Here is a 15,871-nt window from a genome sequence, read left to right as displayed (position 1 = left end):
GGGAGAGGCGGTCACTCTTGCTTAACCCTCATCAGGAAGAGCTCAGGCCCTGGGCCGAGGGGAGATGTCGAGGCATCCGTCCACACAGGTGTGTTTGGGATACGACGGTGTGTGGGGAGCAGGGGAAGTCCTTCTGCTGGTTTCTGGTCAGGAAAGAATCTTGTCCAACTGGCGGAAGCAGATGCTCCTTGCTGCGGCTGTCACAGGGACTGGCCTCGGGGCACACGGGGTCCTGCATGGAGGCCCCCACACCTATGATTCCCTTCCCATATGATGACGGAACTCTTGTGTGGAATTGATGCAGACACAGATTTGAACCCAAGAGGTGGATGTTGCAGTGAGCCGGGATATCACCATTGTACTCAAGCCTGGGCAACAACGGCAAAACTCCACCTCAAAAATAAAAATAAAAATAAATTAGCTGGGCTAATCCCAGCTGCTCGAGAGGCCGAGGCAGGATAATCACTTGAACCTGGGAGGCAGAGGTTGCAGTGAGCCCAGATGGCGCCATTGCACTCCAGCCTGGGCGGCAAGAGCAAAACTCCTACCAAAAAAAAAAAAAAGAAAAAAATAATGATCCAGGCATAGTGGCATGCTCCTGTAGTCCCAGCTACTTGGGAGGCTGAGGCAGGAGAATTGCTTGAAACCAGGAGACGCCCATCATCTCACCCAGCTAATTTTTCGCCATTATTTGTAAACATGGGGTTTCACTACGTTGGCCGGGCTGGTCTCAAACTCCCGATCTCGGGTAATCCACCCGCTTCAGCCTCCCAAAGTGCTGGGATTACAGGCGTGAGCCACCATGCTCCATCCATCTCTTTCAATAAGCTTCTGCACAGCAAAGGAAACAAACGACAGAGCAAAGAGACAACCTGCTGAATGGGAAACGATGTGTGCAAACTGTTCACGACAAAGGACTAAAATCCAGAATACGTAACGAGCTCAAATAACCAACGATGAAAAACAACAAATAATCCCACTAAAAAACGGGCAAAGGACATCAAAAAACATACAAATGGCCAACTGATATATGAAAAAATGATCACATCAGTAATCACCAGGTAAGTGCCAATCAAAACTACAACGAGATACCTACCACCTCACCACAGCTAGGATAACTATTCTTAAAAATACAAACAGCGGATGCTGACATGATGCGGAGGAAAGGGAACTCTTACACACTGAGGCGGGACTGGAAATTAGTAACGTCGTTATGAAAACCAGTATGGAGATTTCTCAAAATACTAAAAACAAAACCACTACTTGATCCAGCCATCCCACTACTGGCTATTTAATCAACATAAAAGAAATCGGTATATCAAATCAGTATACACTCACATGTTTATCACAGCGCTATTGACAACAGCAAAGATATGGAATCAACCCAAGTATCCAACAATGAGCAGGCAAGGAAAGCGTGGCATATATACACGATGGAATGCTATTCCGCCAGAAAAAACCATGAAATCACGTTGTTTGCAGCAACATGGATGAAGCTGCAGGTCATTATGTTAAGTGAAATAAGCCAGGCCAGCCATAGGAAGAAAAACATCACACATTCTCACAAACATGTGGGAGCTAAAAACAACAACGACAACAAAAAAAAAGTTGACCTCATGGAAACAAAGAATACAATGACAGGTTTCAGAGGCTGGGAAGGGATGGGGGTGAGGAAGAGAGGCTGGTTAACGGGTACAAACATACAGTTAGAAACAGTAAGTTCTAACGTTCTATAGCAGAGTACGGTCACCATAGTTAGCTCAGGCTTGGAGTGCAATGGTGCGAGGTATTTGCAATATGTTAGCAAATACGTATTGTATATTTCAAAGTAGCTAAAAGAGAAGGCTAGAATTGTTACCAGCACACAGAGATGATAAATCTCGGCCAGGCACGGTAGCTCACGCCTGTAATCCCAGCACTTTGGGAAACTGAGGCAGGTGGATCACGAGGTCAGGAGTTCAAGATCAGCCTGGCCAAGATGGTGAAACCCTGTCTCCACTAAAAATACAAAAATTAGCTGGGCATGTTGGCAGGCGACTATGGCTGTTTCAGGAAACATCCATTTACACTGTTTCCTGGATTGCAGGCGTAAAAACATGACTGAAGACATATACCGGCCCTACTGCCTGGACAATTCATAACCGTCGTAACAGTTACCATCTCGCTACTCAGAAGATTATATAGAAGTTGTATTTTTCATGAGACTCTATGACCTACTACCCCTAACTCTGACATACACATATTGTACAACCTTAACATATAATTATCAAATGTGATAACCAACGTTCTGTAAATTACCAGCTATTACCATATTTTGGTGTTTGCCTGTTAACCAAGCTGAGGAGGGAAGGGGGAGGTTGGAAGAAGCCTCATTTCACCTGCCCTTTCCCAAATTGTACTTTGAGAGTGTTCAAAAACTCAGTGTGTCCAGGTCTAAATCTCCAAGTGGGTCTAATTTTCACTGCTTAACAAAAGCGATGTAGAAAGCAATTACTGTAACCTCCATCAATCTTTTCAGATTGCACAGAATTCCCTCCTGAAAATTCCAATAGAAAAAAAGACAGGTATTCCCGTTTTAGTATGTACGTCGTCTTTCACACAAGTCATCGGAGAGTGAAAGCCTTTAAAACATTGAAATGTTCTCGGTATAGCTTTCCGACAAACATGATAAAATAGACAAATAATCCATATTTACCAAGATTAAAAACACTACCACCACGTATGGAAAATCTCTCCAAAAACACAGAATCTAATTCAAAATTTATAACTAAAAAGAGAGGGATCGATCCAAGATGGCCGGTTAGGAGGAACTCAGGATTGCAGCTCCAAGAGAAAGTGCAGAGGGTGAGTGGACGCCGCATTTCCAGATGGATTTTTACTGCCCACAGACCAGGGGATTCACAGGCGGAGGAGCCCCACGGGTCGCCAGCGCCGCTGGTTTGACCGGCGCGGCCGCTTGACCTCCCCGGGGCAGCGGCTCCATGTGCAGAGTGAGTGAGACTGAGTCCCCTCTAAGCCAGCAAGGGGAGCTGAAACGGGGAGTCAAGCCAGGAGATTCCCGGGCAAAAACGCGCCACGGGAAACACAACTGAACCCGGGATGGTCCAGCTCTGTGGAGGAGGGGCGTCCTCCATTACGAAAACACCCTGCACTTCCCAGGGCAATTTGCAAAAACCAAGGCAACCCGCCACTACAGAGACTCCGTCACTACAGGGGCGGGCCAACATAGCGGAAGCAGTTCTAACTACACCCATATAAACAGGACTGCAGGGAAGTTCACACGGAAGCTGGGCGGAGCCCACAGCAGCTCAGCGAAGCCTCTGCAGGCTGAGTGTGACTAGGCTGCCACCTTGTGGGCAGGAAAAACGGCAGCAAGACAGCGGAAAATCATACAGCCCTAACTCCCCGGGACAGAACACCTGGGGAAAGAAAAAAGGGGTTTATGAGTTCTGCTGCCGCAGACTTAAAATTACCAAAATCAGAAAGACAGCAACTACAAAGTCGATAGGTGGATAAATCCACAAAGATGGGAAGAAACCAGTGCAAAAAGGATGAAAACACCAGAAACCACAACACCTCTCCTCCTCCAAGGGAGCACAACTCCTCACCAGCAAGGGAACAAGACTGGATGGAGAATGAGTGTGATGAAATGACAGAATCAGCTTTCAGAAAGTGGATAATAAGAAACTTCCACGAGCTAAAAGAACATGTTCGAACCCAATGCAAAGAAACTAAGAACCTTGAAAAAAGACTTGACGAAATGCTAACGAGAATGGACAACTTAGAGAGGAATAGGAGTGAACTGATGGGAGCTGAAAAACACAGCATGAGAACTTCGCGAAGCATGCACAAGTTTCAACAGGCGAATTGACCAAGCAGAAGAAAGGATATCAGAGGTCGAAGATCAACTCGATGAAATAAAACAAGAAGGCAAGATTAGAGAAAACAGCGTAAAAAGGAATGAACAAAGTCAACAAGAAATATGGGACTATGTGAAAAGACCTAATCTACGTTTGATAGGTGTACCTGAATGTGATGAAGAGAATGTATCCAAGCTGGAAAATGCTCTTCAGGATATTATCCAGGAAAACTTCCCCAACCTAGCAAGGCAGGCCAATATTCAAGTCCAGGAAATACAGAGAACACCACAAAGATACATACTCTTCTAGAAGAGCAACCCCAAGGCACATAATCGTCAGATTCACCAGGGTTGAAATGAAGGAGACAATACTAAGGGCAGCCAGAGAGAAAGGTCGGGTTACCCACAAAGGGAAGCCCATCAGACTCACAGCACATCTCTCAGCAGAAACCCTACAGGCCAGAAGAGAGTGGGGGCCGATATTCAACATCCTTAAAGAAAAGAACTTCCAACCCAGAATTTCATATCCAGCCAAACTAAGCTTCCTAAGTGAAGGAAAAATAAAATCCTTTGTGAACAAGCAAGTACTCAGAGATTTCATCACCACCAGACTAGCTTTACAAGAGCTCCTCAAGGAGGCACTACACATAGAAAAGAACAACCAGTACCAGCCACTCCAAAAACACACGAAATGGTAAAGAGCATCAACCAATGGGCAAAACAGTCAGCTAGCATCAAAATGACAGGATCAAATTCACACCTAACACTATTAACCCTAAACGTAAACGGACTAAATGCCCCAATCAAAAGACACAGACTGGCAAATTGGATAAAAAGCCAAAACCCAGCAGTGTGCTGTATCCAGGAAACCCACCTCACATGCAAGGATACACAAAGGCTCAAAATAAAGGGATGGAGGAAGATTTACCAAGCAAATGGAGAGCAAAAAAAAAGCCGGAGTTGCAATTCTCACCTCTGACAAAATAGACTTGAAAGCAACAAAGATCAAAAGAGACAAAGAAGGACATTACATAATGGTAAAAGGATCAATGCAACAAGAAGAGCTAACGATCCTAAATATATATGCAGCTAATACAGGAGCACCCAGATACATAAGGCAAGTTCTTAAAGACTTACAAAGAGATCTAGACTCCCACACAATAATAGTGGGAGACTTCAACACACCATTGTCAATATTAGACAGATCGACGAGACTGAAAATTAACAAGGACATCCAGGGCTTGAACTCAGACTGGAACAAGCAAACCTAATAGACATTTACAGAACTCTCCACCCCAGATCCACAGAATATACGTCCTTCTCAGCACCACATCACACCTACTCAAAAACTGACCACATAATTGGAAGTAAATCACTCCTCAGCAAATACAAAAGAACGGAAACCATAACAAACAGTCTCTCGGACCACAGTGCAATCGAGTTAGAACTCAGAATTCAGAAACCAACCCAGAACCGCACAGCCTCATGGAATATCAACAACTTTCTCCTGAATGTTGACTGGATAAACAATGAAATGAAGGCGGAAATAAAGATGCTCTTCGAAACCAACGAGAACGAAGACACCACATACCAGAATCTCTGGGACACATTTAAAGCCGTCTCTAGAGGAAAATATATAGCAATAAGTGCCCACATGAGAAGAAAGGAGAGATCTAAAATTGACACCCTATCGTCAAAATTGAAAGAGCTAGAGGAGCAAGATCAAAAAAACTCAAAACCTAGCAGAAGACAAGAAATAAATAAGATCAGAGCAGAACTGATGGAGATAGAGACACGAAAAACCCTACAAAAAAAATCAATAAATCCAGGAGCTGGTTTCTTGAAAAGATCAACAAAATAGACCAGTAACCAGATTATTAAAAAAAAAAAAAGAAAAGAGAGAATAACCAAATAGATGCAATAAAAAATGATAAAGGGGATATCACCACAGATGCCACAGAAATTCAAACCATCATCAGAGATTATCACAAACAACTCTATGCACATAAACTAGAAAACCTGGAAGAAATGGATAAATTCCTGGACACTTGCCTCCTCCCAAGCCTAAACCAGGAAGAAGTCGAAACCCTGAATAGACCAATAACAAGGTCGTCTGAAGTCGAGGCAGCAATTAAGAGCCTACCACCCAAAAAACGCCCAGGTCCAGATGGGTTCACAGCCGAATTCTACCAGACATACAAAGAGGAACTGGTACCATTCCTACTGAAACGATTCCAAATAATCCAAAAAGAGGGCATCCTTCCCAAATCATTTTATGAGACCAACATCATCCTGATACCAAAACCCGGCAGAGACTCAACAGGAAAAGGAAACTACAGGCCAATATCCATGATGAGCATAGATGCAAAAATCTTCAATAAAATACCGGCAAGCCGATTGCAACAGCACATCAAAAAGCTTATCCACCATGATCAAGCAGGCTTCATCCCGGGGATGCAAGGCTGGTTTAACATACGCAAGTCTATAAATGTAATTCACCACATAAACAGAACCAAAGACAAAAACCACATGATTATCTCAATTGAGGCAGAGAAGGCCTTCGACAAAATTCAACAGCCCTTCATGCTAAAAACTCTCAATTAACTAGGTATCGACGGAACGTATCTCAAAATAATAAAAGCTATTTACGACAAACCAACAGCCAATATCATACTGAATGGGCAAAAACTGGAAGCATTCCCCTTGAAGTCTGGCACTGGAAAAGGATGCCCTCTCTCACCACTCCTATTCAATATAGTACAGGAAGTTCTAGCCAGAGCAATCAGGCAAGAAAAAGAAATAAAGGGTATTCAATTAGGAAAGGAGGAAGTCAAATTGTCTCTATTTGCAGACGACATGATTGTATACCTAGAAGACCCCGTCATCTCAGCCCAAAATCTCCTGAAACTGATAAGCAACTTCAGCAAAGTCTCAGGATACAAAATCAATGTGCAAAAATCACAGGCATTCCTATACACCAATAACAGACTTAAAGAGAGCCAAATCAAGAACGAACTGCCATTCACAATTGCTACAAAGAGAATAAAATACCTAGGAATACAACTAACAAGGAATGTAAAGGACCTCTTCAAGGAGAACTACAAACCACTGCTCAACGAAATAAGAGAGGACACGAACAGATGGAGAAACATTCCATGTTCATGCTTAGGAAGAATCACTATCGTGAAAATGGCCATACTGCCCAAAGTAATTTACAGATTCAACGCTATCCCCATCAAGCTACCAATGACCTTCTTCGCAGAACTGGAAAAAACCACCTTAAACTTCATATGGAACCAAAAGAGAGCCCGCATGGCCAAGTCAGTTCTAAGCAAAAAAGGACAAAGCGGGAGGCATCACACTACCGGACATCAAACTCTACTACAAGGCTACAGGAATCGAAACAGCATGGTACTGGTACCGAAACAGAGATATAGACCAATGGAACAGAACAGAGGCGTCAGAGGCAACACAACATATCTACAACCATCTGATCTTTGACAAACCTGATAAAAACAAGCAATGGGGAAAGGATTCCCTGTTCAAGAAGTGGTGTTGGGAAAACTGGCTAGCCATATGCAGAAAGCAGAAACTCGACCCCTTCCTGACACCTTACACTAAAATTGACTCCAGATGGATTAAAGACTTAAGCATAAGACCTAACACCATAAAAACCCTAGAAGGAAACCTAGGCAAAACCATTCAGGACATAGGCGTAGGCAAGGACTTTATGACCAAAACACCAAAAGCATTGGCAACAGAAGCCAAAATAGACAAACGGGACCTAATCAAACTCCACAGCTTCTGCACGGCGAAAGAAACAGTCAATAGAGTGAATCGGCAACCAACACAATGGGAAAAAATTTTTGCAGCCTACCCGTCTGACAAAGGGCTGATATTCAGAATTTACAATGAGCTGAAACAGATTTACAAGAAAAAAACAAACAAGCCCATTCAAAAATGGGCGAAGGATACGAACAGATACTTTACAAAAGAAGACATACATGAGGCCAACAAGCATATGAAAAATGCTCATCATCACTGGTCATTAGAGAAATGCAAATCAAAACTACATTGAGATACCATCTCACGCCAGTTAGAATGGCGATCATTAAAAAATCTGGAGACAACAGATGCTGGAGAGGATGTGGAGAAATAGGAACACTTTTACACCGTTGGTGGGAGTGTAAATTAGTTCAACCGTTGTGGAAGACAGTGTGGCGATTCCTCAAGGACCTAGAAATAGAAATTCCATTTGACCCAGCAATCCCATTACTGGGCATACATCCAAAGGATTATAAATCGTTCTACTATAAGGACACATGCACACGAACGTTCACTGCAGCACAGTTTACAATAGCAAAGACCTGGAACCAACCCAAATGCCCATCGATGATAGAATGGACAGGAAAAATGTGGCACATATGCACCATGGAATATTACGCAGCCATCAAAAACGATGAGTTCGCGTCCTTTGTAGGGACATGGATGAACCTGGAAACCATCATTCTCAGCAAACTGACACAAGAACACAAAATCAAACATCGCATGTTCTCACTCATAGACGGGTGTTGAACAAAGGGAACACATGGACACAGGGAGGGGAGCACTATACACTGGGGTCTGTTGCGGGGGAGTGGGGGGGGACAGTGGAGGGGTGGGGAGTTGGGGAGTGATAGCATGGGGAGAAATGCCAGATATAGGTGAAGGGGAGGAAGGCAGCAAATCACACTGCCACGTATGCACCTATGCAACAGCCTTGCATGATTTTCACATGTACCCCAAAACCTAAAATGCAATTTAAAAAAAAAAAAGAGAAATGTAAAAACAATTGCATAAACAAACTTGGAAATGCCTATGGGTTGACATTACTGAAGCCATTACTCAAAAGAAACCTCTGTAAAATCGAGAACGCACAATCAAAGCAATAAGATGCTGGAGAAAGCCAAACCAGAGGGGCCGCGCAGTCCCGCATTGCAAATGTCAACACATTCATTCCTAGACGAATACATCCAAGGTCACTCACTAAGAAGAAGAAAAGTGCGTGGCTCTCTAGAGCATGCAAGTGTCGCCCCGCGCATCAGGAAGGGGGCTGCGCCGGCGCGAGGACTGGCCGGTGGGCGTTCCGGCAACCTTCAGCTTGCAAGGACCACGGCCATCCCCCGGGCCTAGGAAGGGTGGCCCGAGGGCAGGCCCGAGTCCCCAGGGTGACCCTACCCGCCCCTCCCCCCGCCCCGGGATTCTGCAACGCTCCCCGTCCCCGCGCCCGACTGCACAGCGCCGCCGCCCCCAGCCCGCGGGCCTCCCAGCTCTGCTTCAAACAAAGCGCGAGCTAACGGGCCGAAAGCGGCCAGGAAAGTGGGGACAGGAGGGTGGCGGCTACGTTGGCGGGGGGCGGCGGAGATGGGGGGATGGAGGAGTATGGGCCGGCGAAAAAGGAGCGCGCGCCCGCCCCGAGACCCAGGCCCGCCCCGCCCGGGTCCCCGCCGCGGCCCGGCCGGCAGTGGGCGCGGTGCGGGCGCCGCTGGAAAAACAATGCTCCGCCGGGCGCCGCGCAAGCCGCACTCACCTGCGCCCCCGGCCAGGCCGCCGCACCCCTGGCCCGCTCGCAACCCGCACCCCCTCACGGGCCTGCACGACCCACGCTCGCCCCGCGCGGACCTTACCTGCTGGCCGCTGAGGCCGCCGTCCACAGGCCCGCGGTTGCCGCCGTCGCACGTTCGCGCTTCCGCCGGCCCCAGCCCGAGCCAAAAGGCGCCTGCTGGATCCCGCTCCGTCGCCGCGGACGCCGCCGGCTCCTTAGCCGGCAGCGAGTCCGCGCACTGCGCCCGACCGACTGCAACTGCAGCCCCGGCGCCCGCTACGCCGGCGCAGTGGAGCGGGGCGGGGCGGTGGAGCGAGGCGCAGGCGCGGTGGAGCGGGGCGGGGCGGTGGAGCGGGGCGCAGGCGCGGTGGAGCGGGGCGGGGCGGTGGAGCGGGGCGCAGGCGCGGTGGAGCGGGGCGGGGCGGGGCGGTGGAGCGGGGCGCAGGCGCGGTGGAGCGGGGCGGGGCGGAGCGGGGCGGGGCGGGGCGGGGGGGCGGGGCGGGGCGGGGGGGCGGGGCGGGGCGGTGGAGGGGGCGGCTAAGGCGGGGCCCGAATTCCAGACTTCCAGGTGCGCGCCGGCAATGCGCGGCGGCAGGCGGCCGGAGCCCTGGAGCCTGAGGGGGCGCAGCTTCTCCTGGAGGGCAGGCAGCCAGAGAACGGCTTCGTTTTCGTTTTCAAACAGTAGGACTTTCTTTTTTTTTCTTTTTTTTTTTTTTTTTTGGTGTTAAGACGTGGTTTCACCATGTTGGTCAAGCTGGTCTTGAACTCCCGACCTCAGGTGATCCGCCCGCCTTGGCCTCCAAAGTGCTTGGATTACAGGCGTGAGCCACCGTGCCCGGCCAAGACTGTCAAGAAAGGACATGCCCCCTTTGTCCTGGGACGTAAGCCGCGCAAGTCGTCCTCAGTGGTGCACAGCGCGAATACTGAGGAAGCTGGATCACGGGGCTGGGCTGCGAGCCTTCCACTGTGAGGAGGGCTCAGAGGCTGGCCCAAGCCCCACTTTGCGGGGGGCGCACCCAGAGACGGCCCTGCACAGCCAGGTCCCGAAGGTCACCCCCCAGGACGAGGCCGATAGCGATGTGGGTGAGGACCCTGACCCTGAGACCACACCCCAGAAGGCTGACGAGGACACCGGCCCGGACCAGGTAGGCCTCCCCTTCTCTGTTCCAGCTGTGGGCTGCAGGCCTTTCCTCGGGAGGGGTTTGGGGTTTTCAGTGGGTGTCACCTCACACCTTGTTTAGAGGAATGTGGCACACTGGCTGGCTCCCTCCCCACCCACCATTGTCTCTCCCCTACCCGCCCCCAACTGTCCCCTGTGTGTGATGCTCCTCTCCCTGAGTCCACGTGTTCTCGTTGTTCAACACCCACCTATGAGTGAGAACATACGGTGCTTGGCTTTCTGTTCTTGGGTCAGTTGGCTGAGAATGATGGTTTCCAGATTCCTCCAAGTCCTTACAAAGGACACGAACTCATCGTTTTTTATAGCTGCTTAGTATTCCATGGTGTACATGTACCACAGTTTCTTTGTCCAGTCTATCATTGGTGGGCATTTGGGTTGGTTCCAGGTCTTTGCTATGGTACACAGGGCTGCAATGAACATACGTGTGCATGTGTCTTTAGAGTCGAAGGATTTGTAGTTTTTTAGGGTATATTCCCAAGAGTGGGATTGTTGGGTCAGATGGAATTTCTATTTCTAGATCCTTGAGAAAGCGCCACACTGTCTTCCACAATGGACACGGGGCCTTTTCTCCCTCTATGTCCTGGTGTGATGTGGACCCCTGGACACGGGGCCTGTCCTCCCTCTGTGTCCTGGTGTGATATGGACGTGTGGACACAGGGCCCAGCCTTCCTCCCTCTATGTCCTGGTGTGGCGTGAACCCATGGACATGGGGTCTGTCCTCCCTCTGTGTCCTGGTGTGATATGGAAGTGTGGACAAAGAGTCCTCCCTCTATGTCCTGGTGTGATATGGAAGTGTGGACAAAGAGCCCAGCCTTCCTCCCTCTATGTCCTGGTGTGACGCGGACCCCTGGACATGGGGCCTGTCATCCCTCCGTGTCCTGGTGTGATGTGGACGTGTGGAGACAGGGCCCAGCCTTCCTCCCACCATGTCTTGGTGTGGCATGAACCCGTGGACATGGGGCCTGTCCTCCCTCTGTGTCCTGGTGTCATGCGGACGTGTGGACAAAGAGCCCAGCCTTCTTCCCTCTATGTCCTGGTGTGACGTTGACACCTGGACATGGGGCCTGTCCTCCCTCTGTGTCCTGGTGTGATGTGGACCCGTGGACACGGGGCCTGTCCTCCCTCTATGCCCTGGTGGGACCTGGACCCTTGGACATGGGGCCTTTCCTCTCTCTGTGTCCTGGTCTGATGTGGACGTGTGGACACAGGGCGCAGCCTTCATCCATCTCTGTCCTGGTGTGACGTGATCCCCTGGACATGGAGCATTTACTCCCTCTGTGTCCTGGTGTGATGTGGACGTGTGAACACAGGACCTGGCCTTCCTCCCTCTATGTCATGGTGTGACATGGACACCTGGAAACGGGGCCTGTCTTTCCTCTGTGTCCTGCTGTGACATGGACCGCTGGACACATGGCCTGTCCTCCCTCTGTGTCCTGGTGTGATGTGGCAGTGTGCACACACGGCCCAGCCGTCCTCCCACTGTGTCCTGGTGTGGACCCCTGCACACGGGGCTTCTCCTCCCTCTGTGTCCTGGTTTGATGTGGACATGTGGACACAGGGCCCAGCCTTCCTCCCTCTATGTCATGGTGTGACAGGGACCACTGGACATGGGGCTTATCCTCCCTCTGTGTCCTGGTGTGATGTGGACCCCTGGACACGGGGCCTGTTCTCCCTCTATCTCCTGGTGTGACGTGTACCGCTGGACATGGGGCCTGTCCTCACTGTGTGTCCTGCTGTGATGTGGAGGTGTGGACACCGGGCGCAGCCTTCCTCCCTCTATTTCCTGGTGTAATGTGGACCCCTGGACATGGGGCCAGTCCTCCCTCTGTGTCCTGGAGTGATGTGGAACCATGGAGACGGGGCCTGTCCTCCCTCTAAGTCCTGGTGTGATGCGGACCACTGGACACAGGGACTGTCCTCCCTCTATTTCCTGGTGTGACGTGGACCTCTGGACATGGGGCCTGTCCTCCCTCTGTGGCCTGGTGTGATATGGAAGCCTGGACATGGGGCCTGTCCTCTCTCTAAGTCCTGGTGTGCTGTGGACCCCTGGACATGGGGCCTCTCCTCCCTCTGTGTCCTGGTGTGATGTGGACCACTGGACATGGGGCCTGTCCTCCCTCTGTGTCCTGGTGTGATGTGGACATGTGGACACAGGGCCCAGCCTTCCTCCCTCTATGTCATGGTGTGACGTGGACCCCTGGACACGGGGCCTGTCCTCCCTCTGTGTCCTGGTGTGATGTGGAACCCTGGACACGGTGCCTGTGCTCCCTCTAAGTCCTGGTGTGACGTGGGCACCTGGTCATGGGCCCTGTCCTCCCTCTGTGTCCTGGTGTGATGTGGACATGTGGCCACAGGGCCCAGCCTTCCCCTTCTATGTCATGGTGTGACGTGGACCCCTCAACATGGGGCCTGTCCTCCCTCTGAGTCCTGGTGTGATGTGGACCCCTGTATATGGGACCTGTCCTCCCTCTATATCCTCATGTGACGTGGACCTCTGGACATTAGGCCTGTCCTCCCTCTGTATCCTAGTGTGATGTGGACCCCTGGACACGTGGCCTGTCCTCCCTGTATGTCCTGGTGTGATGTGGACCCCTGGAAACAGGCTCCAGCCTTCCTCCTTCTATGCTCTGGTGTGACCTGGACCCTGGGACACGTGGCCTGTTCTTCCTCTGTGTCCTGGTGTGACATGGACACCTGGATACATGGCCTGTCCTCCCTCACTGTCCTGTGTGTGATGTGGACGTGTGGACACACAGCCCAGTCTTCCTCCCTCTGTGTCCTGGTGTTACGTGGACCCCTGGACACGGGGCCTGTCCTCCCTCTGTGTCCTGGCGTGAGGTGGACCCCTGAACACCTGGCCTGTCCGCTGTCGGTGTCCTGGTGTGATGTCGACCCCTGGACACGGGGCCTATCCTCCCTCTGTGCCCTGGTGTGAGGTGCGCTCCTGGACACGGGGCCTGTCCTTCCTCTGTGTCCTAGTGTGACGTGGAACTCTGGACATGGGGCCTGTCCTCCCTCTGTGTCCTCGTGTGATGTGGAACTCTGGACATGGGGCCTGTCCTCCCTCTCTATCTTGGTGTGATGTGGATGTGTGAAGACAGGGTCCAGCCTTCCTCCTTCTGTGTCCTGGTGTGACGTGGACCCCTAGACACGAGGCTTGTCGTCCCTCTATGTCCTAGTGTGCTGTGGACCCCTGGTCATAGGGCCTGTCCTCCCTCTGTATCCTGGTGTGATGTGGACGTGTGAACACAGGGCCCAGCCTTCCTCCCTCTATATCCTGGTGTGACCTGGACTCCTGGACACCTGTCCTGTCCTCTGTCTGTATCCTGGTGTGATGTGGACCCCGGACACAGGGCCAGTCCTCCTTCTGTGTCCTCGTGTGATGCGTACCCCTGGACATGGGGCCTCTCCTTCCTTTGTGTCCTAGTGTGATGTCGACCCCAGGACACGGGGCCTGTCCTTCCTCTATCTCCTGGTGTAACAATCACCCCTGGACACAGGGCCTGTCCTCTCTTTCTGTCCTGGTGTGATGTGGACATGTGGACAGAGTGCCCGCTCTTCCTCCCTCTATGTCCTGGTGTGATGTGGACCCCTGAATACCTGGCCTGTCCTCCATCTGTGTCCTGGTATGATTTGTACCCCTGGACACGGCGGGGGGAGTTGGGAAGCTGAGGCAGGAGAATTGCTTGAACCCAGGAGGTGGACGTTGCAGTTTCACCTCACACCAGGACAGTTCGAGGAAGGCTGGGCCACGCATCCGCACTTCCACATCACATCAGGACACAGAAGGAGGACAATCCATGTGTCCAGGGGTTCATGTCACATCAGGAGACAGAGGAAGGACAGGCCCCGTGTCCAGGGGTCCACATCACACCAGGACACAAAGGAAGGACAGACCCCATGTCCAGGGGTCCGCATCACACCAGGACATAGAGGGAGTAAGGGCCCCGTGTCCAGGGGTCCACATCACACCAGGGCACAGAGGTAAGACAGGCCTCATGTCCAGGGGTCCTGGTAACACCATGACATAGAGGGAGGAAGGCTGGGCACTGTGTCCACATGTTCACATCACACTATGACATAGAGTGAGGACAGGCCCCACGTCCAGGCATCCACGTCACACCAGGACATTGAAGGAGGACAGACCCGGTCTCCAGGGGTCCACATCACACCAGGACACAGAGGGAGAACAGGCCCCGCGTCCAGGGGTCCACATCACACCAGGACACAGAGGTAGGACAGGCCTTGTGTCCAGGGGTCCACATCACACCAGGACACCGAGGGAGGACAGGCCCCATGTCCAGGGTTTCACGACACACCAGGACATAGAGGGAGGAAGTCTGGGCCCTGTGTCCACACGTCCACATCACACCATGACACTCAGAGAGAATAGTCCATGTGTCCAGGGGTCCATGTCACACCAGTACACAGAGGAAGGACAGGCCCCGTGTCCAGGGGTCCACATCACACCAGGATACAGACAGAGGTCAGGCCAGGTGTCCAGGATTCCATGTGAAACTAGGATATAGAGGGGGGAAGTCTGCGCCCTGTGTCCACACTTCCACATCACACCAGGATACAGAGGGAGGACAGGCCCCATGTCCAGAGGTTCACATCACACTAGGACATAGAGGGAGGACTGGCCCCATGTCCAGGGGTCCACATCACACCAGGATACAGACAGAGAACTGGCCAGTTGTCCAGGAGTCCATGTCACACCAGGACATAGAGGGAGGAAGGCTGGGCCCTGTGTCCACACATCCACATCACACCAGAATACGGAGGGAGGACAGGCCCCATGTGCAGGGGTGCACGTGACACCAGGACACAGTGAGAGGAAGACTGGGCCGTGCGTCCACACTTACACATCAAACCAGGACACAGAGAGCGGACAGTCTATCTTTCCAGGGGTCCGTGTCACACCAGGACACAAAGAAAGGACAGGCCCCATGTCCAGGAGTCCACATCACACGAGGACAAAGAGGGAGGTCTGGCCCCATGTCCAGGGGCCCACATCGCACCAGGATACAGACGGAGGACCAGCCAGTTGTCCAGGATTCCATGTCACACCAGGACATAGAGGGAGGACAGGCCCTGTGTCCAGGGGTACACATTACACCTGGACACAGAGGGAGGACAGGCCCCATGTTGAGGTGTCCACGTCACACCAGGACATAGAGAGAGGACAGGTCCAGTGTCCAGGGGTCCACATCACACCAGCACACAGAGGGAGAAAATGCCACATGTC

The sequence above is a fragment of the Aotus nancymaae genome, unplaced genomic scaffold (genome assembly GCF_030222135.1).
Source record: "Aotus nancymaae isolate 86718 unplaced genomic scaffold, 86718_ANA_hifiasm-v0.15.2.pri h1tg000075l, whole genome shotgun sequence".
Classification (NCBI taxonomy): Eukaryota; Metazoa; Chordata; class Mammalia; order Primates; family Aotidae; genus Aotus; species Aotus nancymaae.
The sequence above is the reverse complement of the archived record's forward strand: the minus strand, read 5'-3'. Positions refer to the sequence as shown.